Here is a 12545-nt window from a genome sequence, read left to right as displayed (position 1 = left end):
TAACAATGTGTACGTTTTGTGTAAGAGTACAAAGACATGGCGCTACAACAGAGGTGCCTTGGACCTGTAAGGATATTTGGCGTGTTACAGTACACAGTACAGCAATACTGCACAAGTAGCACAAACTTTTTGCAGCACCACTACCACAAGGGTGCGGTGCATTGCTATATGGGTTAGCAGATTAACAAGGAAAGACAGGCTATTCAGTCAAAAACGATTTTAACATATAAGATGCAAAGCTATTTTTACAGTTAAAAGCACACGTGTTCATTTAAAAATGCACACTATTTTTCACCTGAAATGCCTATATTGCTAGAGACACATTTGAAAATTAACAGCTAACCTATTAACCATTAACCTGACTAATAAAACCTTATTTTAATATAACCCACTAATAAAATGTGTTCTCTACTGCAGAATTAGGCATACTCTGAAAACCATTTGAATGAGTGTGCAGATTTTTTTTCTTCTCTTCTCTGCCTGATTATCCGTGTTGTTGTGCACAGTAACGGCAGGAAGGAGGAAGTCAGATTTGCAACAATTGCAAATGTATAAGCGAAGCTATTGTTGAAGAGTAGGAGGATGAGAGATGATGGATTTCATTGGGACACGTCATAAAGAGGGCTGAGAGGAAAGTTTTAGTGGGCAGTAGCAGGGAAAAAGACAGGGAGACATCTTTCTGCACTACTGGGGAGAAGACCTGGCTGTGGGGTCCTGACTGAATGCAAATTCCGGTGTCCTGCTGCAGTCGAGACTGGGGAAAGCTGAAAGAAAAACCTTTCCACTGGCAGAGGCATTCCTATCTGAAAAAGCTGAGAATTCCAGGCAATGACCCCGGCTTGAGAAGGCAAGCGTTCCTTTTTGCTGGAGTTAATCCAAGAGAGCCACATTCACAGAGAGAAGCCTCTGAACAGATAAGGTAATTACCTAACTGGGGGAGCTGTGTGTGTGCACGGAAATATGCAGTCAGTGTAGAAAAATGAAAGTCCCGTGCGTGTCTTAATCAAGTGCTAATGTTGCAATTTAAGTTCTGTTCTCCGCCACTATAATTGCAGTGTGTCATAGAAAATGCTTTGATTGTTCCATTTTATTGCTGTAAAGAATGAGATCATGTCTAAATGCAACTTTTATAATACAGAAAATATTTGAAAACAGACGGGTGGTTTATTTTCTATTTACCATTACAATGCCAATGATGTGGGGAGATTTTTAAACAGTGCAATGGTCATTTTAAGACAGATGTGTGCATGTCAGAATCAGTATGAATAATTGTGAGTGACTGTAGTATAACTTGTTGGAGGTACATGAGCCAACGGGAAGAGAGACTCTCTGAACATAGCTCCCTACCGTATATAAGGTAGTGGAAATTACCACAAAACTACCACATATAGCTCTCTGTCGTAAATAAGTCAGTGAGTTTGCCCATGGTGGCGCACCAACACTATCACTGGAAAATGTGGTTTCCCTAGAATGCAGGTCTGAGGTCTCTCTAGTGATCACACGAAAAATCTAAGCGAAGATAAGGGATTCTGGACATTGGGGCCACAAATAAAACAAGGGAATTATGCTCACCAAAATACCACCAACCACGTATACCAAATAAGCAGGTCTGGGTGCTGAAATAATGCATGTCCATTGTATTATTGTTGCACATGGCCAAATCTGAATACAAAGAGTGATTATTGCTAAGTTATTTTTCGGCGGTAATAAAATACCGTCAGGCCCCAAATCTCCACAAAATACCCTACATATTTATGGTGCGTTGGCCGGGAAAGTGATCATAGAGTACCTACTGGGCGTGGCAAGCGTGTCTCACACTGCCATTTGCACATTAAAGGGAACCCATTTTATAATAGCAGTGTGCCACTAAAAACGAATTTCAGAATGTCACAAAGGGAAACCACATTCTCAGATCTAGTGCAATATTTAGAGGCAAAGTTATTTGCACATGGGAATTGGTCTTCGAACAGTACCTTAGAATGGAGTAACCGCATTCAGGGTGAGGTGCAGAAAGAAAAACTAGACAATATTTTTGCAGAAGGCAGCATAATTCAGGTCTGCCTTACAAGATTATTGAATGCAGCCGATAAAAGTGCAGAGAAAGACTGTTTAATACGGCTATGCGGCAAAATATGGTTTATTTTAAACAAGTCCCTGCGAATGCAAGAGAATGATACTCAGCTAATTAACAGGTTAAAGACTGAATTAGATGGGGCAAGTAAAAATCAGGAAATGTTGAGAGCAGAATTGGATGTATGCCAAAAAGACATGCAATTAAAATGCAGAGACTTTGATACTCAGTTATCCAAAAGCAAGAAACAATTTGAAGATAGTGAGCAAGAATTGACACACTTAAAAGCCTTAGTGGATCACATTAGGCAGGATAAAGATGAGGTTGTTTCAGAAATGCAGATTTTACAAAAAGAACATTGCGAAAAAGAAGGTGATCTCCAGAGTGCAGAACAAGAAATGATTAAAATGATCCAAGAAAGAGACAAGAGAAATAAAGAGTTCAATGAATGCCAAATGCAAATGTGCGATATGCAGGAGGCAATTAATAAAATGAGTGATGAAAATAATTATTTGCATGATGAAGCCAACAGACTCCTTAAAAAGTGTAAAGACATTCTGCCATGACGGAGGTACTGAAAAGGCGATTGCAGCGAGTGAGTGGTGCGATCATACCAAATGCCTCAACAAATAAATTCCCCCGCTCCTCATCGGGTGCTTGCAGCTGCATAAGACACTGCAAAAGAGTGACGAGAGAAAAACATCACCATAAGAACATGTACACACATGTCCAGGGGTAAACATATCAATTTGCAAGCTACTAACTAACCATAAAAAGTTATTTGTGTAGAGGAGGAGCCAAATGCCTCTACAGGAAGTCCCGCCCCTATTTTGCCTATATGTTGGAAAGCGGAAATTGCAACATGTGCAACGTAGGTAAGGGTACCTATACCACGAAGAGTCTTTGAGATGAGGTATCCGTTGAGAAGACCCTATATGAAGTATGCTCAAAGGACTGATGGTCTCTTAAGAGATGCGCTCGAAGAAGTGTGAAGATGTGAAAAGAAGAGGATGGTGACATCACAAGAAATTAGCGTGACACACTGAAAAAGATGACCAGAGAAAGAATTGCATAGACTATATAGAATCTGATGACGAAGTAAAGAATCGAGGGAGTATTTATGTGCAGAATAAAGATTGCACGTCTTAAGAGCACTGCAGAAAACATACAAATTTTACAATTGTACAGATGCTCTAACACAAGCAGACTAAGTATTTGCAAGGCTGGCTATACGTAGTACATTGACTGTAGGCGGTGTTGCAAACATAAATCTATATAGAGTTCTGGAAATTCGATGATACAATGTTAGTAAGCGAGTCTCCATGAAGGATGATGGCTTGGAAGACATATTTGGGTAGCAGCAATGTATAGGCTCGAGTTCAATGCAAGATCAAAGTGGTTGTTTTGATGTCAAAGACTGGACACAGCCAATAACTGGCTATCAGCTTGTGAAGAACAGTAGACATGAGAAGCCGAGGCATCCCTTATTAAGTTGCAAAGAAAGAACACCATGAGGGCCAAGTTTCTTTATTAAAGACTATTAAATGCTATAAAACTAGTGAATTCATGGTCTCTCATCACGTGAGCTGAAGGTGAAAATAGACGAAGAGAATGGTGCACCAGGCTGAAGATAGTGAGTGCCTGCACTACCTTATATTCCTAGAGGCATGAAGCTACTACAAGGCCAAGTTCAAAGACAATGTGAATGGCAGACGGCATGAGTGATGATAGAGATGAGACCAATTGGGTGGGGAGATAAGGTCAAGCTCACTCACCAGCACCTAGGGTACCAGCTTACGTGCTGCTAGAGAATTGAATGTTCCAGAGGGTAAACCTGTGCCAACCAATTGTAGAGGGCCATATAACAAAGAGCCTTATAGTTTGAGAGCCAATAAGGTGTTGTGTTTTAATTACTGTTGAAGATGGCTTGCACAATGACTTGCACGTGGGGAGAGCATGAGCTCCCTCCTGACTATACAGAGCCAATCACGATCCTATCACATATAGAAGATATACTTATACGTTCCGCTTGAGCCAATCATAACCCTATGTAGGTTTCCTTAGTTTGCCACATAGGATGACGTCACTTATGATGAATGTTTAGTATATAAGTGTGATTTTTCATGATAAACTTTGAGATTATGCTGTGCGACGCCCGTTGATGTCTATTGTTCTCCCTGTTTTAAACAATTGAAAATAAAAAAAAGAGTTATTCGCCAACTTCCAGAGTCGGTCTTACTGCTTCATTGTAAGAAATGATTCTCCATCACATCCATAGCACGGTGTGTTACCGTGAGTAAAAGGGCCTACGTGTTCATTTGCCACCTCAATTCTTCACTATTGCTTACTCAACAATAGTCAATTTTCACTATATAATCACTAGTGGCAAGTGCCAATTTCAGGACTGCACATGTCTATAGAAAACTGTAATATGTGGCCATGCAGACATTGGAGCAAAAATGATATGTACATTTTCCTGGGCACAGATGCATGTCTCAAATGCTTGTCTACGGAGACAGCGTTACAGTAAGTGCACATGGGCACTTGACCTCCAATTCATCTGATGTTTGTCCATCTTGCTATGAGCATCCCAGACATTCTTGGAGAAATATATGCAACACATGTATATTTGCAAAAGTCAGCAGTGGATGCTGGACCTGTGGACCATCCATGACACTAAAGGTCACAATGTTCACTGACAAGCTGCACATGTGTCTAATTCTGCTTCAGTGTAAAAGCATGGACACAGCAAAGGATAATAAAATGTTTGCAGATATGGGAATCTCAAAAAAGGATGGCAATTCATGCAATGTTTTTACTTGTACTCATTCAAACCCATGGACTAACCACCTAAAACTACACAGACAATACCCAACTCATCTTCAACTGCAACTCAAGACCCAAACAACACCCTCAAGAAATACCTCCTGGACATGTACATCTGGATGACAATCAACAATCTCAAACTAAACCCAAACAAAACAGAAATAATGATCCTGCCTCCAGAGGATAACGCAACACACACACACATGAGCTGGCCCTATGCATGGGAACCCAACCGGAGGCACCCAGTATGATAAAAAACCTGGGAATACTCATGGACAACAGACTCTCAATAGAACCACGAGTCAACACAATAGCAAAGAAAGGCTTCTACCTCTTCTGACTAATTAAAGGGCTACTCCACTACCTCACCTTCCCACAAAGAACTCTTGAAATCATCTCCCTGGTACTATCGAGAATTGACTACGTACACGGCCTCTACCTTGGAATGCCAGAACGCATCACAAAAAAACTAAAACAAGCTACTCCTGAGACTAAACAGAAGAGACCACATCAGACCAGCCCTGAGAGTCCGATACTGGCTTCGGATACAAACCTCATTCATTTCAAGGCCCTCTGCATCACACACAATCACTACACAGCCACAAACAATGAGCCAAATTTCTCCAAGACCAATTATTCAGAGTCATTCAATTCCTCTCCTCATATCATGTGAACATGCCCTGTTTCACGTTGTAGGGTGTTGAAGGCATCCTTCTAGGGACAGTGTAACAGGGCTGTCCTTTCAGCCATGACTCTGTCTTTCAGACAAAAGAAAAAGACTACCAGGTAAAGTGCCCTTTGAATGCAACACACATGATAGTGGGCAATCAAAGAGCCAGGTCAGGGGATGGGTATGCGGGCCCACTATAATTGCCTTTTTCTGGATTATATTTTACTGCTGTCAAATACGAGCCATGTCTTAAGTGCCAATAGCAGCCACTGGGTGAGTAGTCACTCACAAGCATGAGGTGGCAGTGATGGAATGTCAGTCCTCATGCCCAGATCCAACTTTGAGTGGCAACCATAGATAGTCTATCAGTTTCCATTGTCGTCCTGTCCACCTTTGACTCACGGCAGACATGTAGAACCTGCAGAGGAGTATAAGCAAGGGCACCAGTGTATCTATGTATGAAGGAGAAGTTAGTGATGAGGATGTATGTCCCACAGATCCTGGCATGTATTTTTTAGCTGTAAATCACGGTGGCTGAACCTCAGTGGTAGCATGTTAGTATACCTCAGATAAGCACATGGCACAAAGTTCAAGTCTGATACTGGCAGAGGCCATTGGTCCCACTGACATATACATGCATGCAGGTATGTTGCTAGCCATGCCCTGTAAGTGCCTTGATTCAGGTCCCCTAGAGTGCGTGCACAAGGATGTCCACTTTACTGTTCAATGTGTGGGTGTGTAGTACAGTTGCTCAATTCATTTGGAAATGTATCACATGATGGTCAAAATATTCACTGGCCACCTCAATGGCTAACCTACCATTGTAGACATTCACTGAGTCCCATTGGCTAAAGGATCACCAGTGCCTGTTGTTCACCCATCCTCACTCATGCATTTGTTTTTCCTACTGCTGGCATGTACATTTGGTCACTGTAACTACAGTCCAGAATGGCTATTGAGTAGCTGTGTGTCTGACATGGATGTGTAGAGAACATTTGGTCCTGTCACGTGAGCCCTTACATGGACTTACATGGCATTGTATTTGTATTTTATTGAATTTATATAGTGTTTTGGTTTAAAACGCTATATAAATTAAATAAAATACAAATACAAATTCAACATACACTGTTTCTCATGGTATTGTGTTCCAAGTGGTCAACCAGGGAGCGTCAGGTAAATTGCTGCAGACTGTGGCCAGTGACACTTGTGAGCTCTACTTGTGGGGGGGGGGCATTGCCACTAAGTGGCATTTGTAGGGTGGCTGACCTATTGGGCTATGAATGGGGAGCTACTTTTCTACTGAGTCATGGTCATCTAAGGGGATTTGGACTGGAAGAACATTGGTTGAGAAGGTCGAATGAGGGTTCATGCACGACATGTACATGGTATAGTTGGTAGTGTCCTTGCAAAGTGTGCACTAGATGTGACATGGCAGAAATTAGCACCACACACTACATGTCCAATGAATGTTGCAGGTCTGGCTAACACATGGGCCTTGCCTTGTGTACATAGTGAGAGGACGTTTTCAGTGTTCAAAGTCATAGCATGCATTTGGTTTGATGATAGTGCACTGTGCATAGCAGACATTTTTAAAGCCAAAACACACGAGCTGGTGTGCAATTGTGTGCATGATATTGGTGTCGAGGTAGCATTGAATGTAGCATGTTTGATTGTTTTTTCCAGAAAGTGATGTGCTCTGTGTGGAAGTCATAATGGATTGGTCCAAGGGGCCAATAGCCTGTTAGGATGCGTTTAATACTGGGTTATTGTGTACCATTGAATTTGGCTATCTACCTCCTCTGAATACACATGAGTGAGGATTTTGCTCCAAAATGGCCGCCGACATCGACGTACTTGCTGTGTGCCTTGCACAGCCTGCAGCAAGAACCACTCTGGCTCCAGCAGCGTCTATGGCTGCCCTCCCCTCAAATAAGATGAGCTCAACTTTTGTGGCGTCCAGGAAGTGCAACGGCATGCAAAGCCAACCAAGCCCAAAGGATCATATCAAATGACCCTTCCTATCGGGGCCTGTCCAAGCACAGAGAGGCACATAACTATGCCCCTACTCCAATCTATGTGTTACGCCCAGGCCGGGAACTTGCATCTGGCACCAATCTTAATGATCAGTAAGCCTTTGTGCATAGCTCCTGTTAGAAGACTTTATTGTGCTGATGATATCCCCTATCCCCCCAACCTGCTTCCTCCCTCCACTCTATGTGCCCATGGACTGCAGAAAACACCACCCAAAAGGCACATCCCCCACTCTTCCCGACAACAGCCTTAGAGAATCCACACTTTTATTCCCCAGTGTACATCCTGCAACCACAAAGCCCTACTCACAGCACATTTCAATCCATCACCAGACACCATGCAAAGACAAATACAAGGCTTCATCCAGACGCATGAGACCATGCTCCAACAACAGCTATGTGCATGTTACCTTGCACCTACCGCCACTCATTCAACCTAAGCCACCCAACCTTGCACAACTGCCAGTCTGTTGGGAAAAGTCCCCCACACAGCCACTGCAGCAGTCAGCACCTTCCATCACACCCCTCAACTTGCACTCGTACACTGAACCCACAACTGGGCCTATTGGACTCGGGCCGAAACACTGTAGACCAAAACCACTGCCAACTGCTTCTTGCACTGGCCCACTTAGACACAAACACCTTCGAGCCCACGTTTTCCACTCCCCCTCCACAATGCCTCCAGCCCCTTGTATTACTCCGACTCCTGCCCTGCCCCTAAGCTATCACCAATCGAACAGGAGAGAACCATTATGGACTTATCAGCAATCCCCACCACCAGTCAGCACTCCAAACAGCCGCCACATGGCACTAACAAGGGCAAAAAGCAACCTCTGGCACTTAGCATCACAGTCTCCACTGCCTCCTCTTTCACACCCCCTAAACCTCCCACCTCATTAACCACACTTTAGTACCCCAACCACCACCTCTGCCCTAGCACAGAATATAGCCATAGCCCCTTGAACGAGTCCACCACTGCTAATCCTAACAGCGCCATACCTCAACAGGACATCTTGCCCTCCACCCAACTACAGCCACCTCCTGACCCAGCACCACCAAACCAAACATATGGCCTTAATCCAGCCATCCTACGGCAGACTTTACTCCTGCAAATCACTGTCAAAAGAAATACTTGCTTAGGGGACCAGATAGTGGGCACCATTAGACCAAAAATCACTTCTACAGCAACCAACTGCACCCACAAGCCAACCAAACCTATCACCCAACAGAAGCCTACCACTAAGACCCTCCCATGTCAACAGACTCGACACACATCCTCCCTACTACTAAAGTGTGCCCTTATGAATGCTAGGTCCATCCCTGTACACGCTCTTGATATCAATGTCCGGTCCTGCACTCTTTATTGCCCTCCCCCTCGGATAAACCATCTTCTGCTCTGACAAAACTAATGCCAGAGGTGGAGAGGTATCACTCATAGCCAAGAACACCCTTGCCATTAGAGAACTGAACTCCACCCCGCCCAGCAACTGTGACATCCTATCGGCTAAACTATCCCTCTCTGACTCAGATTCCATTACACTGCACAACATCTACCGCCCTCCTGGTCCAACTACGTCCTTTAAAAGGAAACCTCCTACACACCCTGAGTGCCAACATTAAGCACACCTCGAAATCAATCATTCTGGGAGACCTCAACCTAGGGTACAATGACCCTGAATTCCAAGAAGCCACATCACTCTCAGACTCATTAAGCAGCCCTGGCTTCCAACAATGCATCAACACCCCCACACACAACAAAGATCACATCCTAGACTGGATTGCAGACCTCAATTGTCAGGGGGTCATCCTCTCTAACATCCCTTGCCCATGGTCTGACCACAACATGGTGCATTTTTCCATCTCACCACACAGACACGCATCAAACACTGCTATTATGCTGCCGCCCACACTTGCCCGTAGCTCCAAAAACCACACCAAGGTATGTCTTGCTCCCGTGCTCAACTCACTCATATCTGAACCACCCTTTGACAATTACCCTAATTTGCTCGCAGTCCTCTACACCAAAACCCTAACTGTCGCTGTGGACACCATTGCCCCTCTCAAGCCTCGCACGTCCATACCATTGGCACATCGAAACCCCTGGTTCACCCCAGACCTTCAAATGCTCCGATCCCACAAACAGCTAGCAGAAGCCAAATGGGAAAAAACACATTTGAAGTCTCTAAGCTGCAGTTCATGGCAGCCTCCAAACTCTACAAAAAAGCCATTCTCGCTGCTAAAACCTCCACATACAATACCTGCATTGCTGATGCCAAATGTAACACCCGCAAGATATTCACCATACTCAGGGAACTGGAAACCCCATCGACCACCGCGGTCACCATTGACAAAGATGACCTCTGATGCAGGAGTATCCAAAATGCCACGCTTGGCAAACTCGACATACTACAATGTAAAATTGACAGCAAACTATTAACAATTGACCCCTTGCAAGCTTCTCAGATGACAGCACCCTCCACCACTGTTAGTGCACAAAATCTCCCCTTGTTCTACTTCACTAATGTCTCTAAAGATGAAGTGATAACCACTCAAAAAGGTCTTAAACCATCTGGATGCAAAGGAGATTCCTGCCCGTCAAGACTGCATTGACATCCTTGCTCCCCTCATTGCATACTTCATCAACGCCTCCTTCTCCACAGGCTCAGTCTCCAATTGCCTCAAGGAAGCCTGGGTACTCTCCCTCATCAAAAAAACATCACTAGACCCCACATCCCAACCAATTACCCTCCCATCACATCTGTCCCCTTCCTGTTAAAAATCCTAGACATGGTAGCCTATCTGCAAATCCAGCGCTTCCTGGAAGCCAATCATATTCTAGGTGTCCGTCAGTCTGGGTTCCGCCCAGGCCACGGGACAGAGTAAGCATTACTTGGCCTAATGATTCAGATTGACCAAATCAGGGATGAAGGCAAGCCCGCCCTGTTGCTTCTCCTCAACCTATCAGAAGATTTTGACCTTGTGGCCACAATGTCCTTAGCCAACACTTGTCCTCTTCAGCCAACTTCTCACCTCAAGCCATATCCTGGATACCTCCTTCCTAGGGAACAGATCCCTCTGAGTATTTGCATATAATGCCAGAGCCCCACCAGCACCAATAACCTGCGGTGTGCCCCAGGGCTTGTGTGTCTCCCCAACTTTGCATAACATATTCACCATGACATTATTTGCCCTCCTTGACTGCGTCGGCATATTGTATACAAACTATGTGGATGACACGCACATCTTATTGCCCCTCACTGGGAACCACATTGATGACTTCACCACCTTAAACTCTGTCTACACGACCATTGAAGCCTGGATGGACACCCACCGCCTATGTCAGAACGATGAGAAAACAGAGATTCTTCTTGTAGGCCCCCCATCAGTGATCAGGAAACTTGACCCCTTATATCCCTGCTTCAACATTGATGGCATCGCAATCCCAGTGTCACCATTTGTAAAAAGCTCTCTGTTTATCTTGACTCCACATTATCCCTCTCACAGCAAGTCAATGCCATTGCCTCCTCTACCGCATCCATGAGCAAACTAATAAATGCTTTCAGTCCCTTCCACTCCCCAGACAGCAGCCTCACTATTGCCCGAGCCACTGTAGCTTCAAGGCTCGACTGTTGCAATGCGCTTTTTGCAGGCACCACCAACATCTGGAAAATGCAAGTTATTCAGAATAACGCACTGAGAGCAGCCCTGAACATCCCCAAATCTGAACATATCACTGCAGCATGGAAGAAAGCCCACTGGCTCCATATCCTTGAATGGATTATATTCAAAACCCTTTCCATCGCGCACAGATGCCTATCTAAGGATGCCCCTCCCTACTATCCCAAAAAATCGCCATGGCATCATCCACCAGACCTATCACAACAGCCTATGCGCACCACATCACCCAGCCTAAATTGAAATGGGCTAAAGCTGGAGGCTCGAGCCTCCCAACCCTTGCGGCCTACCATTGGAACCTCCTCCCACCCACTCTATGTGCTGACCACTCCTACTGGACATTCCGGAGAGCCTTAAAAAAACTTTTATTTTCCTCAAGGCTATGCATCCCGTTTCAACTCTGAAACTGTACACTGTATGTATTATAATGCATGCACAGTCATCTGAGTAACTGGTCATGTAAACAGTGAGACCTCTGGGCTTAGCACGCTATACAAATGTAAACATCAATACATAAATAAAGTGCAGCCTATGTAAGTCAATGTTGAGTTGTATGATAGTTGTTGTTTTTTCTTTTGCAGGTGAAGATTCCCCAGAGGAAAATGAGGCTACACCATCTACCAGTAGAGGTAGTTGGGGAGCATTCCCAGTACCTGCAGGGAAGAGTGAGTGGGCCTGATGACTCCTCCTCCGATGAACATGTGGCTACTGATGTGAGAGGCTGCGTCCAAGGGACAGACCCATGCCACCTTGCCCTCATTTTGGATGACAATGACAAAACAGTTGACATATACTAGTGTTGCCAGGAACACTGGGGCAAATGTGGGGCACGATTCAAATGTGGCTTGTAAAGGTGTGCCCATAGCTGCTGCTGCTGCATTTGGGTCATCACAATTGCCAAAAACATCTGTGGAGTCCACAGTGCTCAGTGGATCTGAAAGATCAGGTACAGGACATTGTCCACAGACTATTAGCACATTACGACAGAAAAGACTATTTTCAACATGCCTGCCTAGGCCACACACACGTGGTGGCTGCTTGGGTGTCAGCCAATTTGAGTGTTAGGAGGAATTGCTGCATATGACCCACAGACAGTGACTGGTCCTGCAGAAGTTGTCTCAGAATACACACGGGATGGGCTATCAGTGGTAGAAGCCATAGGGGATTTTTGCCTGGCGATGCAAACATAGAGGAGGGAGAACATGCACCAGGACACAGTGGCATTGAGGGAACACAGTATTACACTCACCTGGTCTCTACGGGGACATTGGGG

This window comes from Ambystoma mexicanum, chromosome 12 (assembly GCF_040938575.1).
Source record: "Ambystoma mexicanum isolate Mex_15411 chromosome 12, UKY_AmexF1_1, whole genome shotgun sequence".
NCBI lineage: Eukaryota > Metazoa > Chordata > Amphibia > Caudata > Ambystomatidae > Ambystoma > Ambystoma mexicanum.
The sequence above is the reverse complement of the archived record's forward strand: the minus strand, read 5'-3'. Positions refer to the sequence as shown.